The sequence below is a fragment of the Bidens hawaiensis genome, unplaced genomic scaffold (genome assembly GCF_021521415.1).
Source record: "Bidens hawaiensis isolate Kalapana, Puna unplaced genomic scaffold, B.hawaiensis_p1.1 tig00006131_1, whole genome shotgun sequence".
Classification (NCBI taxonomy): domain Eukaryota; kingdom Viridiplantae; phylum Streptophyta; class Magnoliopsida; order Asterales; family Asteraceae; genus Bidens; species Bidens hawaiensis.
Genome location: NW_027491408.1, coordinates 1,301,227 through 1,318,007, shown reverse-complemented (window position 1 = coordinate 1,318,007; position 16,781 = coordinate 1,301,227). Strand labels below are relative to the sequence as shown.

The 16,781-nt window shown below is 33.9% G+C and overlaps 1 pseudogene; it reads left to right on the top strand.

Annotated features, from left to right (window-relative positions):
- Positions 1–12,329: 12,329 nt before the first annotated feature.
- LOC143631613 (uncharacterized) lies at positions 12,330–14,597 on the top strand (annotated as a pseudogene).
- Positions 14,598–16,781: the final 2,184 nt, after the last annotated feature.

Genomic DNA, 16,781 nt, shown 5'->3' with positions numbered 1-16,781 from the left:
CTTGATTGGTTATATTTTGGTGGTTTATTCTTTAATTTGGAAGAAATTTTTTAAAGAGAGACTAAAACTGAGCAATCACTTAACCACTAGGACTTATGAAAAAGGGTAAAATAGTAGTTCTACATTTTCAGTTAACGACAGGGACTCAAATTGTTCATTTTGGGACCACAGAGACTCAACCAATTCAAAAAAATTTCAGGGACTCATTATGCCTCCGCCTTAAAATCAGAAGGACGCAAACAGTAGTTTTCTCATTTTCAATTTGAACTTTTAATAGTGTCACCAATACATTTTACTATGAAAGTGAAATTATGGTGATCATAAGAGACATCTAGGGGATTAGACCTACAATTCTGAAACCTTTTAGAACATTAAGCTGCTTATACAATATTAATTTTTTTGATACATAAATATAAAAATCCTTAAATTATATTCCCATTTGTGCATTGTAGTATTTATTTGTACAAGTTTTAAATTTGTTTGATAAGATTTATGTATTTCATTTGAATACTCGCGCGTTCATGTGAATACCCATGTATGTTTTGACATGAATTTTCATGTTTTATCCGAATCCAACATAAGCCAGCATCGTCCACTACAGAGACTAGCTTGAATTTGAAACCTTAACGTCCAAAACAAAATAAAAAGGTTAAATTGGGGTCGAACTGTTTCTCAGTTTCTACTTTCTAATCAATAATCAGTGAACGAGTCAAGACGCTCGTAAGCTTTCCAAGATCGATTCACTAATAGCTTAAATCAATTAAAACTTTAGTTAGCTCAAACAGGCTTGTGTATTTCAATAAACTTTATAATAAGTTGAAAATATATTTGCATAATATTGTTACAATGTATAAACTAAAAAAAGTATGGTAAAAAGAGTTGTCTCATATATATTATGTCATATATAAGAAACTATATATATTATGTATAACAAATTAATAAATAAAAAAACTTGCTAAGCTGAATTGATCAGAGCTTGAATTGTAGAAATAGCCGCACGAAACAAGTCAAACTCAAACTTAAACTCCCGTGAACTAAGTAAGCTCAATCTTTGATGTCGGGCTTGCCTCATTTATACACCTAGTTCTAAGGGGTCTGATTGCCACATAAGTAAACATGAACTTGAAACGTTGAAATCTGAACAAAATCAAAACTCAAATCAATTATTAAAACAAATTTTTTGTTTAAAAAAAGTGAAAAAATGTTAAGGTGAGTGGATATTGACGTACCAGATCAGAATAATTATAATAGATTACGAGATTTTAATAAATATAAAATGTAAGAAATGATTATGAGGGGAGAGGAGGAACGTTAAATGTACACCTTTCTTATTCATTTTTATTAAACATACATCATTCCTCAAGTTTTATATTAATACGATTTAGATCTTTTTGTTGTTTCTTTTGTCATTTTGTTACTTTTATTATCATTTTATTTTTATAAAAGCATTTTGTTTCTATATTTTTTTAACAATTTTTTTTTCTATTTATCTTTTTATGTATATTTAAAAGCCTTTAATGAAAACATATTTTTTCTTACTTAGAAAAATGTTTTTTTTTCTTATCTAAAAAACATTGTTTTTCTTGTTTTAAAAATGTTTTTCTTTTCTATACTTATTTTAATTTTTTTGGAGAACGCTAATTTTTAAATTAAGAGATATTTTGCATTCTTTTATAAAACATCATAGTACTTTTTTATAAATAAAAAGTTTGAATAACATACAATTTGATAAACAAATTTGGCTCTTTTCACAAGTAACAATAATCTCATGTACTCAAATCTAACAAAAACAATCAAATTGTTTTGATTTTATAAAAAAAAATAAGAAAATAAAAAAACTAGATAGAGAAAACATAAAAAACTTTTTTTATAAATGTAAAAACTAAGCAAACTTTTAACAAGATCTTAAATTACTAAAATAATAAAATCAATAACAAATGTTAATTACAAATTGTTTTTATTTGATATTTTGAAAGAATTATAAAATAAAATAAGAAAGACTAACATGTCAATTACAAATGTTAAAGGGAAATAAAATTTCAAGGAGGAGTGTATGGTTAGCAAGAAAAGAGGATACCTTTAACCTGACCTTTAAAATATAAGGGGCAATTATAAGAAATCTAGCTAATATATTTTCTTAATTTAAACTACTTAAACCTCTCAAGTTTGTTAGTTCGCGTTACTTGTATTGGAGTCTTTATTTCTTTTTTATATTTTTTAAAAATGAGAAATCTGCATTTTGTCTCCCTGGTTTATATCGCCGCCCGATTGGTTAACCACTGAAAAAGATTTTGCGAACTTTGACTCCCTGTGTTTCTTCGGCGGGTTCTTCTGACTCCTACCATCAGCTGACTGTTGGTATTTTAGTAATAATACCAACATATTAAGGATATTTTAGTAATCTTCTTCTAATAAATAATAAATATAATAATAATAGTAATAATAATAATAATATAATAATATAATAATAAAAATAATAATAATAATCATCGTAGCAGCAGTTACGTTATAGTTATATTAATATTAATATTAATATTAATATTAATATTAATATTATCATTTACTAATATCAATATGTTATATTATCATCAATATTAATATGTTATATATATATAACAAAAAGCAGCTGTAGTTCATCTTCCTAATCATCATCACCGGTTCATCTTCATCATTATCAACCTCAAACCTCAGTTCATCTTCATTATCATCAACCTCAAATCCTCAAACCCACCACCAAGTAATCCCTCTTACTTTCATCATCTTCATCATCAGTTTCCTAACAATTAATCGAATCTCTCAAATCCTCAAACCCTAGATTTCATCACTCAAACCCTCAAATCTCTCAAATCCCACCACCAATCGCTTCAATATTTCAACCACCGCACCCATAAATCATTCCTATCAAAACCCCTAACCTCCGGCACCACGCCACAACCACGGCAGCCATCGTCGCCATGGATTCCGGCCATCTCGTTTTTCCGGTCACGGCAGCCGCCACCACGGCACCCACGCTCGTGGCTTCATCGACCTTCTGCAACGCCACCACCACGGCATCCATGGAAGCCACCACCCCCGTCGCACCTCCACCCCGTCGCAAACCCACCCCCGTCGCACCCGTTTCTCCCGTTTGATTCCGATCTACGAATTCAGAGAGAAGAATATTGATTTATATCTTAATTTTTTTGTTTTTCTATTTCAAAAAATTAATTATTAATTATTAATTCTTGTGTCATATTTGTTGTTATTGGATTTTTGGATGAATATTTATATTTAGATCTTAATTTTTTTGTAAATCTGGAGATGATAATAAACTTGAGATGATGAAGATATGGTGATGATGATGATGTGTTAATAAAATCTGGAGATGATGATGATGATAAATCTTTAATGAAGTTATAAAGTGGTAATATATATTTCATATTATATAGTTATAAGAAATATTAGTATAGTTCAATTGGTTGGTGTTGTTTGTTGTTAAACCGTGGGTCGGGGGTTCGAACCCCACCCTTTACATGATATTTTGGTATTTAGTTTTAGGATTAATTATAGGCTCAGGGGTAAAATGGTAATTTCAACGTTTTTTGGTCAATCAACTCATGGTCAACTGACGGCAAGGAGACAGACTGACCCGCCTAAATTTCACAGTGGTCCACAGTTCGCAAAATCTTTTTCAGGGGTTAACCCATCGCGCGATGATATAAACCAGGGAGACAAAATGCAGATTTCTCTTTAAAAATTAAAAAAAAAAATATCATATTTTTCTTCTTTATTCGAGTCTCAAATCCATCTTTATCCTTAAACTAGTTTTTATCCTTCGTATTATGGAGGTTGTTTTATAATATTTTTTTTAATATTCATTTATTTATTGAATTTTTATTTTTTTTAATGTATGAAAAATTGTTTCACAAATAAATTAGATGTTATAACATGGTTTAAAAGCTATATGGGTTTCATGAGACCCAAGACTCGTTTATTTTTTTTACTATAAAATCGGGTTTTTAATTATAAATTATATATATCTTTTTTTGAATAAATTATATATTAATTTTTAGTATATCCCTACTTTATAGGATTTTTATATCAAAAATTTGGTGAGATTACTTTTAAATTTAATGAGATGTTATAACCCGTATAAGAAATTTATGGGTTTGATATGACCCATACCCGTGAATTCAGGTCAAATGCATGAGAAGCCTCCATTAAAAACTAAGCAAATCTGGTGACTCCAAAAAAAATGGGAGCGACCACATCGCGACACGTAGGATTTTTATGTTTTCGTTTATATATATTATAGATTTTAAAATTTTGCTATAGTGAATCTCTCTATGTTAAAATTTGTTATTCACATTTATATAACTAAGAGTTAAGTGTCATTTTAGTGTATGTGATTTGTCCAGTTACGCAACTTTAATATCATTTTAGAATTTATTGTAAATGGCTACTTCAGTTTTCTAAAACTTTCAATTTTAATATTTTTTTATAACCTCGTCTATTTTTCTCCGTCAAGTAAGAGGTAATTTCATAACTCCATTATTTTCCTTCTTTTTTTCTGTTTTCTTTTAATTAAATTTTCCATTTCCTTTACATCTTCATAACCAAAGGACATCTCTCACTGCTCTCTCTTTTTTTTCCCATCATCTCCATAACATTTTTTTTTGTTGGTTTGAGTGTTTTTTTTTAATTCGGAGTAGTGTAAATAAGCCTTGGTCAAGGCGACCTCCTCCGCGGACAACCAATGCTTCTTTGCGCCGGTAACATCCTCCTCCGCGGGTTCATCTTCATCCACATTGCTCACTTCATCACGAAAAGCACTTGCAAATTGATGTATAACATCGTTATCGTTTAGGTGATCGACGGACATTTGAGACGGTTGAGATTGAAACATTTGAAAAACATTATTTGGATAATTTTGGGTAGAAAAATGTGGAATAAAAGGTTGGTTTAGATACGGTTGAAAAAGTTGCGATTGGTTTTGAGACGGTTGAAAAGGTTGTGGATAATAAGGTTGTTGTTGGGAAGGTTGTTGTTGGGATGGTTAGGTTGTGTCGGGTTCATCTAGTCGAATCGCCTAGATTTTGTCGAACCTTTGGTCGGGTTTGGGTTTTCTTTGAACCCCGAGCCACGTTTCCTAGAATACTCCATTGGTGTGATGTTAGAATGTTCTTTGTAGTAGAAGATTTGAGTTTGATTTGAGTTGGATTTGAAAATGGATTTGTGTTATTTATATAGGTAAAATAATTGTTTTTTTTATGAAAAACCCCTTACCAACGGTAATAACCTCCCCCCCCCCCTCCAACGGTCACAAACCCCCTTCCAACTGTCATCTCCTCGAACCTCACCACGTGATGAACATCACGCTAACCCTCTCATTACGCACGATGAGAGGCGCGGCGGCGGCGGCGTTTGCTAACCCATCACGCGTGATGGTTTAACCATCACGCACCAACCCTAGTGCCCTTAAATAAAAGGATTAGGGTTATAGAGGGAGATAGGGGGGTACATGAATATGAAGTGTGTGTGATAAGGTTATGATGTTAATTTATTTACTTTTTTATATAAATTCAAGGGGAAACTTTTGTATTAGTTAATAAGGGTAATATAATCGGTCAACTAATACCCAATAAATATATAATAAAAAGGATAATTAATATTTTGATAAGTTATTATTATAAATGATTATAATGAACACGTATAAATAAAAACAGGTTGTTATTTATTCTTGAAACCACGGGAAGTAAAAACTTACACATATCCAAATTATTTTTATTTCATTTTATTTTCTTTACATGACTGTTAATTACACTGGTGTTTGTCATTCACTCATTCTCGTGTCGTATTCGAATGTTAAAGAAAAAGGAAAAAGGTAATTAGTGGGTAAATTGACGAAAATGAAATGCTTGCTAGAAAGGAAACCTCTTGATTGGGTTGGTAATAATCATGTCATGTGGAGTGTTTTGTGTAGAATATTGAATCCTGCCCCTTCATTTTGTGGCACATCATCCATCCTTTTTAGCCTTCGACTAGTTTTAGCCCTTCCTTTTACATATTCATTTCATGAGGTCATATATAATTGTAAAAGTGCCTTTTTTGAACATTATTAGATTGGATGGTTGAGCATTCATCCCAAATTATTGAATGATATGCAATCAAGGCCGGATCTATTAATAACGTGCTATAAGTAAAAAAAAAATTATAGTGCTCTTTATTTTTTATAATGCTTATTGTATATATGAGTCTATATGATGGTTTAAGTGTTCCGGTTCATCAAATATTTTTAAATAATGACAAATAAAAAAGGAACACTAAACTTGTCACCATATGTAACTAGAGGTGCACAAACTAGTATTGAAACTGGTACGGTATAGTTAACATAAGTCAAAACCGGTTTATGATCGATTTCGGTTCAGGTTGAAACCGGTTTTGACCGTTTTTAATTTGATTAACCGGTTTCGATATAGAGAAATACAAACCGATTAATACCGACCACCGTCTTTAACATAATCGTAAGATGTGTGTTTAAATAGATAAATTTGAGTTGGTTTCTTTTTAAAAGTGACCAAAATAAATACATCTCGACAAACTATTTAATTCATACAAAATATTATATATCAAAAAGTAAATTGTAATGTCAAATGACAACAAAATAAATAAGTGTAATGGTAACATTAAATGGATGCCAATGGCAAATATAAGGTCTTTGTTAAAACCTTGATCATTTAAGTAGTTAACAGAGTTTTCCTTCTAGTAAAGATAATGGAAAAACCTTGATCATTTAAGTTGTTTATTATGTTTTAGAGAATCAAGAGTTCCATAAATGCCTCCTTCAAATATGTCATCATCGCCATTTTTCCTACTCGTCTAGAGTATTTGTCCTCCAATCAAATAATGCCAGTTGGTCCCATACATGTTGTCCCAAACGAGTTTGCTGAACAAATAGGTCGCCCCAGACGAGTTTGGTGAATAAACATATTGTCCAGACGGGTTTGCAAACACTGTAAACAGGTCGTCTAGACGAGTTTTTTGAACAAAAACAGGTCGTCCAAATGAGTTTGTAAACACGCTGTCTCAATGAGTTATTTAACAAAACAGGTCATCCCATACGAGCTTTGTGAGCAAACAGGTTGTCCCGAGGAGTTTTGTTGAACAAATAAGCCGTTCGTTAAGTAATTGATAACATGTGACGCCTATTTATCAGTCTTAAAAAAAGTCGTCCCGCTGTAAAACACGTCGTTAACGACATATTTAGAGGAGGTGTTTCATAAACGGTTACATTTTAGGATTTTCAAATATTTAGTTGGCCAAAAAAAATCTATTTTGTAAGGTTTTGTGTAGTGGAGGGACTATAAAATTAGACGACTTGCGTCATGTGACGTCAAGTCAGTAAAGGGTGAGTTTTTGTTTTTATGAGGTGTAATGGTGTTGTAGCCCTCATTTTCCATGTCACTTTTTTTATTATATTCTTTTTTATAATTAAATTAATCAAATACAAAGACCATTAATTTATAACACTTTATTAAATTAATTAATAAATTAAAATAAAATAAAAAACACACCAAAAGATACATATAAAAATACTAATTTATTAGTCCTCTTCGTCTTCGTCCTCCTCCCCGACCTCGTCTTCGTCTTCGTCTTCGTCCTCGTCTTCGTCATCATCTTCTTATTCGACTTCAACGAGACGATTATCCCAAACGTGTTGAACCAAATCCACCTTAAGTTGGTTATGTATCTCACTTGATGTGAGTTCGTGAATGTTTCGTGTTCGTTTTTCTTCGGTTGGTTCAGGGAATTGTTCTGGAACACTCCATGGTATATAGTGTTGGCATATTGTTCTGCCCTTGTCTTTTAAAATCATATTATGCAATATGATAAATGTATACATGGCATCGCTCATTTTTGACATCGACCATACACTGTAACATCCGGCCCCTCGCACCACCAATATTGTCCGCTCTGCCCATGAAGAGCTCACGGATATGCTTTTGGTTGCCCAGATGGAGACTTCCCAGGAGGTCACCTATCATAGTACTACTTCTACCTAAGCACGCTTAACCGTGGAGTTTTCATGTGCTCCACAGCCAACTAAGCCCAAAACGCGTTGGTGATTGAAGAGGCAGGACATTTACTTATGAACCAAGGATCTCTCTTGTCCACGGCCAATGTGAGATTTGCCTAAGAGTGGGATGATGTTATGTTTGCCAAGGGTGTTACAAACAACCCCCTTTGGACTCATCGTCCTCGATGAGGCGTGTCCCATCATCCCGATCGGCACAAGAGTGGCTTTGATACCACCTGTAACATCCGGCCCATCGCACCACCAATATTATCCGCTCTGCCCACGAAGAGCTCACAGATTTGTTTTTGGTTGCCCAGATGGAGACTTCCTAGGAGGTCACCCATCCTAGTACTACTTCCACCTAAGCACGCTTAACTGTGGAGTTTTCATGTACTCCATAGCGCGCCAGCTAGCCCAAAACGCGTTGGTGATTGAAGAGGCAGGACATTTACTTATGAACCAAAGATCTCTCTTATCCACGGCCAATGTGGGATTTGCCTAAGAGTGGGATGATGTTGTGTTTGCCAAGGGTGTTACATACACGACATGGGTTTTTCACATAAGTCAATGTTTTTTTAGAACCCCGAAACACCTCTCGACATCCTTTCATGCAGACTCTTGCTTCTTCTTAAAGTATTCACTTTTTTCTTCGATCGGGTCTTGAAACTTTTTGATGATGATCGAGTACTCTGGATATATCTCATCCCCCAAATAGTATCTGTGACGATAGTAGGTACCGTTGGCATAAAAGGGTAAGGCCGATATGCTACGGCTAATGTAATACTCTAGCACGGGCGATGCATTGAGAACGTTTATGTCGTTGTTGGACCTGGCAAAGCTAAAGTAGGTTAACCAAATCCAAAGGTCATGTCAACAAATGGCTTGAAGACTAATCGTTGGTACTCCATGGTCACAACGAGTGTATTGACCTCGCCATGCGGTTGGGCAGTTGCCCCATACCCAATACGTGCAATCTATACTCCCGATCATGCCGGGAAAATAATATTTGCTTTCGTGTACATCGTATATGCGAGTTAGGTCGTTTGAAGTTGAAATCCTCATATAACAACCACCGTGTAATTGTATTATTCCTATAGATATAAATGATTTAAATTTTAAATTAAAAAATAAATAATTTAAACAATTTAACACAATTAGTTTAAACAATTTAGATTTTACCGTTAAAAAATTCTCTAAAACGTCTCGCGTCGTTTTCTCACCCATTTTTAAATATTCGTCGTTGATGTCGGTCGTGTTACCGCATGCGAGGATGCGTAACGCCGAAGTACACTTTTAGATATTGGTGAATCCTAAATATCCTCTTGCATCGGGTTTTTGTTTAAAGTATGCATACTCCTACTCCAAATCTCTCGCGATGCGCAAAAATAAACGTCGAGACATTCGAAAACGACGTTCAAACTTAACGTCGTCGTATCTAGGTTTGTCGTTGAAGTAGTCTTTCATCAACGATCATTCTCATCCTCACAATCTCGAAGGATATACGATTGTCGAGAACTAATAGAGCCAGACGCTATCTTATTGGCGACGGCGCGCATTGCGCTCAAGACCTTAGCTTCCTCCTCCAACGTATGTTGGTTGATCCGATCAATCTTCTTCATATCCTTAATTAATTGTTCCCAAATGTCAGAAGAGTTTGGTGAATCCATTTTGGCAAAAAAAAAACCTTGGTGAAAATGGGTTTTGGATTAATGAAGAAGTATTTTAGTTGGTATATGAAATTACGAAAATAGTTGAATTGGTTTGGTATATATATTAAGTTTTTATTTTTTATTTTTGTTTATTTTTTTTATTTTTCTGATCGTTCAACGGTCATATATATTAAATATTATTATTTTCTTTCAAACTTCCAGCGACAAATAACACTCGTCCCACCTCTATCGCCCTTATTATCGCCAAGGGGGCAATGTTCCTCAAATTTATCGCCCCCATCGCCCCTTTATGTAAACCCATTACGCATAGTAGGGATGCCGATTAATACACGAATACATGACATGTACATACACGACTTTAACAGGTAATAGGTAAAGCCTTAATAGATTTCTTGTACTAAACATGTAGACATGAACTTACCTGTTAATTTTCGTATCTAAACAGGAAAAATACATATTTACTTGTTGAGTACCTGGTTAGATTTATATATATATATATACATATATAATTATAAGTTATCATAAACTATAAATTCTTAAAACATTCTCACTCTCTGTTTCTCAGCCATCACCACCACGACCGTTAACCCTACTTAGTAAGTTGGTAAACTCTCTACTTGGAATCCAATTTACTACCTACCAATTATCCAAATTTCTTATTGTGTATTATTGTGTATGTCAGGTAGTAGCAGTTTCCTGTTTGTGTTTGGGATACACGTACACGATAAGTTTTCGTGTCGTGTACAGATATACACATTCGTGTTCGTATCTTATCGTGTAAAGGTATACATGATATGTCAGCCCTAACGCATAGTCTAAAGGTCTGTTTGGTATGAGGTAATGGAATGGACGACGCAATGGAATAAACGTGGTAATGGAATGGACAAAATAATGGAATGAGTTATTACCATTCCAATGAGATGTTTGTTTACCACATAAGAATGAAATGAATCGTTACTTTGCATTGTTTGATAGGTAGGAAAAAAAAGAAAAAATACAATTAAGGTGGTGGTTGTTTATGGTGGTGGTGGTGGGAGGGTGGTGGAAGTAATGTAGGGTGAAAGGGGAAATGGAATGACAAATAAAGGGGCATTTACATATATTCCCTCCCTAAGTTCCATTATTACATATTTACCTAACCCTTAATAATAAATTACATATTTCCCCTACCTAAACTATATATATTACATATCTCCTTATTTAATTAAAAATAACTAATTAAATGACTGGTTTACCGTTTTGAACTAATTAAAGAACTATGAATTCTCTTCTCTTGAAAAACGTGACAATCCATCTTGTTTGGTTCTGCATCATCATTAAAAACCATACATTGCCTATCAATTTTGCCCTCCATTCATGCATACCAAATGCTACCTATTCTCTTACGATGGGCCATTCAATTTTGCCCTCCATTCATGCATACCAAAATGCTACCTAAGGGAGTTGAACCAACATCGGAATCAACGGACTATTGAGCTTGGAAGTGCTAGCCTTGATAGAAACAACAAAAATAACAATTGTTATATGTTTTAAATATCGTTTGTAGGTAAATTTGTTACGGCGTGAGACCGATAAAATCAATGTCGTCTACATATTTTACCAATCTATAATTTTTATATTCTTTTAGCTGCTATAAACACTCTCAAATAATTTAAATAAAGTAGCAATTAATAGTCTTAAACAACTTATATTATTTGATTTTATAAAGAAAATATCAATACTCTTCCATATATAATACTTTTTAAGATAAATATGGTGAGTATTTTAGCTTCTCTATCTTCATATGTATAATTACACATAAAAATGACTATATTTTCTCTCTATTTTTTATTAAATAATATATTTATCATTATATTTTATCTCTTCTCCACTCAAAACTACTTTTCACAAATATTAAAAAGTTATAACCTGAGGGCGAATGTGGGTGTCACTTTAGCCCAGGCCCGGCTATGAGGGTGGGCTGGGAGGGTTCAAGTCCCAGGCCCACTCCTCCTTCAGGGCCCATATATTTTAAAAAAAATTTCATATATGTATAAGGCCCACGATACTGAAAGGCCCATCTGCTGGAAAAAATAATATACTGATAATATAGAACGGGAATACAATCAGACGCATGACAGTCCCGTTTAAAGAGCCGCCGGTTTTCTTCCGATCGCTGGATTTCTTATTTTAGCCGGAGAACTTTTGCGGATTTGCTTTTCGCCATTGTCGAGGTCCGACGCTCCGACTTAGTGTCCAACCAACCGCACTTAAACCAGGTTAAAAATATTATATATTATATGTTTTAGTTCTTTTTTAAAGTGGGGTATTGAATTTCGTATACGGTATATCAGTACTATATGTTTTGTTATGTTTATAGTTGTTTTTAGTGTTAAATTAATGATGTAGGGTTGTTTATTTGTGATAAATTGCATATTTTCATATTATGATATATTGATATTATATGTTTTGTGCTTTAAAACTCACCAAGCTGATTGTTTTGGTTTTACAATTTAGATTTTTAGTTTTAGATTTTTGATTGAAGAAAGATATATTAGTTAAGGTTTTGTTGTGTTAATACGTTAATGGAATTAATTTTATGTTATTTATGTTTTGTAGATATCATGCCTCCTAGGCCTAAACACTTATCCGGTAGTCAAAAACGTAAAAAGAGAAAAATAGAAGAGGAATCAAGAAAGACACAAATCGAGAAGAATGGGAAGATCCATTCGTTTTTCCAAAAACAACCTCGAAGTTCTAATGTTAATGATGAAGATGTACATGTTGATGAAGATGTACATGTTGATGAAGATTATCATGGTAATGTTGAAGGGCATGAAGCTAATGTCAATGTGAACGGAGATGCTCATGATAATGCTAATGGTAATATTAATGTGGATGAAGATGATGCTGATGATAGTGTGGATGAGGATGATGTCGGTGCTAATTTGGATAACGATGATGTTAACGTTACTCAGAAAATTGATATTTTTGATCCTAGAAATTGGGATGGACTTAATCCTAACTTGATTAAAGTTTTGGTGAAGAAAGGTCCAAAACGAGATTTGAGTATTAAAAAGGGTCCCGCGGATAAATATGGAAGACATTTTACTACAAATTTGTATACTAGAACTCTATAAAATAAGGAGACTTGTGATAGAACAAGGCTAGTGTATTCAAAAGTGGTTAACAAATTATTTTGTTTTTGTTGTAAGCTATTTAGACAAGGTCCTCCAAAAGGTTCATTGGATGGTGATGGTTATGGGAATTGGAAGCATGCTAATGTTTGACTTAAAGATCATGAACTTAGCTTTGAACATATGAAGAATATGCAACGATTGTTTGAAATGCGACAAAGGTTAAATTGTAACCAAACAATTAACAAAGCAGCGCATAACCAATTTAATAAGGAAAGAGATTATTGGAAAGAAGTCCTTTTTAGAATTATTGCACTTGTTAAGTTTCTAGCTAAAAATGGTTTAGCCTTTCGCGGTACAAATGAGAAGTTGTATCAAAAAGGTAATGGGAACTTTTTAGGATTGATTGAGATGTTGGAAGAGTTTGACCCAATTATTAAAGAGCATGTGCGGCGTATCATGAATGATGAAGTTCACGCGCATTATCTTGGGCACAATATCCAAAACGAGCTAATAATTTTACTAGCCGACGAAGTTAAATCAGAAATCATCAAGAAGATAAAGCAAGCAAAGTATTATTCCATTATACTTGATTGCACCCCAGATAAAAGTCACCAAAAACAAATGACTTTAATTGTGAGGTATGTCAATCTAAACTCTAATTCTTTAATTGTTAGAATTATTATATCGCTTTATTAATTATTCTTTACAAATGTCTTTAATTGTTAGGTATGTCAATATAAACTCCAAACCTGTCACTGTTGAGGAATCTTTTCTTGGCTTTTTGATTGCTAATGATACAACCGGTAAAGGACTCTTTGATATTACACAAGAGGAGTTAAAGTCTCTTAGTCTTGATATTGATAATATGCGAGGCCAAGTCTATGATAATGGAGCCAACATGAAAGGAAAACATCAAGGGGTTCAAAGGAGATTCCTTGATATGAATCCTAGAGCTTTTTATAGTGCATGTGGTTGTCATAGTCTTAATCTAGCATTATGTGACATGGGTACAACGTGTACTAAAGCTAAAGATTTTTTTGGAACCATACAACGGATTTACAATGTCTTTGTCAATTCTACAAAGAGATGACAAATTTTTAAAGACAATGTTAAAGGATTGACTGTTAAGCCTTTGTCTGCGACTCGTTGGGAAAGTCGAGTTAAAAGTGTGAAACCTATTCGATTTCAACTATCGGATGTAAGAGAAGCTTTGCTTGAAGTTAGGGATACCAAAGGTGATCCTATGACTACAAGCGACGCTAATTTATTATCAAGGAATGAAATGGGTGATTTTGAATTTATAGTGTCAATCGTTATTTGGTATGAAATATTGTCAACGATGAATGTGGTGAGTCAAAAGTTGCAATCCAAGGATATGATTATTGATGTTGCTATTGACCAAGTGAAGAAGTTGATTAATTTTTTAAAGAATATAGAGAAGTGGGGTTGTCTAAGGCGATCGATGAAGCTAAGGAAATTGCCGCTAAATTGGGTGTTAATCCGATATTCAATCAAAGGCGTCCGATTCGTAGGATAAAACACTTTGACGAGACTTCTAATGCACAAGAAGTTTTATTTTCACAAGAGGAGGATTTTAAAGTCAATTACTTTTTATGTGTTGTTGATCAAGCAATTTTTTCTCTTGAAAAAATATTTGAGCAATACCAACAATACGAAAAACTATTTGGCTTTTTGTTTCCCAAAAAGTTGAGGGAACTTAGAGAAAAAAATCTTAAATCGTGTTGTTATTGACTTCAAGATGCATTGAAAAATGGTGAAGAATCTGACATTGATGCTGAAGAACTTTATAGAGAGTTGAAGTTGTTTGAGACCTTTTTACCCGATGATATTACAAGCCCTTTAGATGCTTTAAACAAACTAAAATAGGTTCGTTTTATACTAACGCATTATTTTTTAAAATTTTTTACTTTGTTAGATTATTAATTCTTTCGATCCTTTAAACAATATGAAACAGGTCGATTCTTATCCTAATGCATTAGTTGCATATATAGTGTTGTTGACTATTCTGGTAACAGTGGCATCGGCAGAACGAAGTTTTTCAAAGTTGAAGTTATTGAATACCTATTTACGATCATCAATGTCCCAAGAAAGACTTAATGGCTTAGCAATTATTGCTATAGAGAGCGATGTTTTAGATACCATAGATTACAAAGAGTTAGTAGAGGGCTTTGCTTCCAAAAATGCCAGAAGAGCATCACGATTCATTTAAGTTTTTTAGCTAGATCATTTTGCTGGAAAAAACAACTTTTGTTTTTGTTTTATTGTTATAACATTTGTCTAAATTATGTTAGAGTTTTTGAGTTTGTATTTTAGGGCTCTTGTCTTTCATGTCCCAGGCCCACCTTTTTTTTGGTATTCTCAGAGACGGACTTGCTTCAGCCCAAGCCCATGTGCGAGGCATGTGGGGTTTCTTCGTGGTAGCATGGGTCGCGTTATGAACGAGAAAAAGGCGTTGAAAGAACTTTTTTACCTAAAAATAATTTTACTCTTATAAATTCTAAACAAATAGCTTGTTCACACTTATCACATAATATGATCATTACATAGGTTTTGTACGAGAGGTGAAACTATTTTGCCTATCTAAAAGTATTTTATTCACACTTGCGTAACATTAGGGTTGAGCAAGGTTCACTTCGGTTATAGGCGAAACCCAAACCAAACCGAAATAATCAGTTATTTGAGTAAACAAACCGTTCGGTTTTCAGATTTTCGGTTATTTTTTCAGTTTTGGTTCGCTTAATTTCGGTTTTTTTATTCAATTATGTGTAGACATTGCAAAAAAAATTAAAAAATGAAAATGCATATTTTAAGTTTTGTATAAAAACGTATTAGAGTACCAAATATATTGAATTCAATAAAAGCAAAAATAGACACATGTTACGTGGAACTATAAATACAAATTTGTTAAATATAGTTTAAAATTCAACAAAGTTAACAACCATATCACTCAACATACTCAATCAAATCAACAAAGTCAACAAAGTCAATAGTCATCCACCTTTCTCTCCTAAAGTTACTCCATTCAATATTCAAATTGTATAGTCAAGTGTAGTTGTAACTGACCATAATTCTCTCCATGTAACTAGCCTTGTATTATTATTTATAGAGTTGTAAATCATTAATAAAATCAAGAGAGATTTTCTTTCTTTCGTGGTATCATCCTTAAGATCCCTTTCCCTATGATTATCGGCCGCTTCCATATCCATCATCATGACCACCAACGCTTCCTCTTCTTCCACCACCACCATCGAAACCAAGCTCCCGATGGCCACTATTCTCCGCATGCTCACCATCAAACTTTCTTCCACAAACTACCTCTATTGGCAAAATCAACTTCTCCCTCTTCTAGCCAACCAAGAGCTACTCGGCCATGTCGTTGGCTCTATTCCTTCACCACCGAAGTCAATTACCGTCGCTTCTGTTGAGCAGCCTAACCCAGAGTTTACGGCTTGGTCGATCTCTGATCAACAGGCCATCCTTATTCTTAACACCTCGCTCACAGAAGAGGCAGTTGCTGAAATCCTTGGCTTAACCACGGCTCGCCAAATCTGGACCGCCCTTGAAGCGGCCTACAACAACACTTCCCTTGAACGGATGCATCTGCTCCGTGACAATCTTCGTCGTTTGACGCAGGGATCCTCAACTGTAACAGATAACAGTCGTCGATTCAAAGCCATCTGTGATCAACTCTCTGCCATTGGCCATCCCGTTAAAGACACAGATAAAACTCATTGGTTTCTTTGTGGTCTTGGTTCCACCTTTGAGAGTTGGTCCACCGCTATCCGCACCACCCGCGACCAGCTTCCCTTCCGTGATTTACTCACAAAATCAGAAAGCCAGGAACAATTCCTTTTGACTATTAACCCCCCAACCAACCCTCCTGTAGCCTTTGTTGCTCAAATACTCCAACCAGAT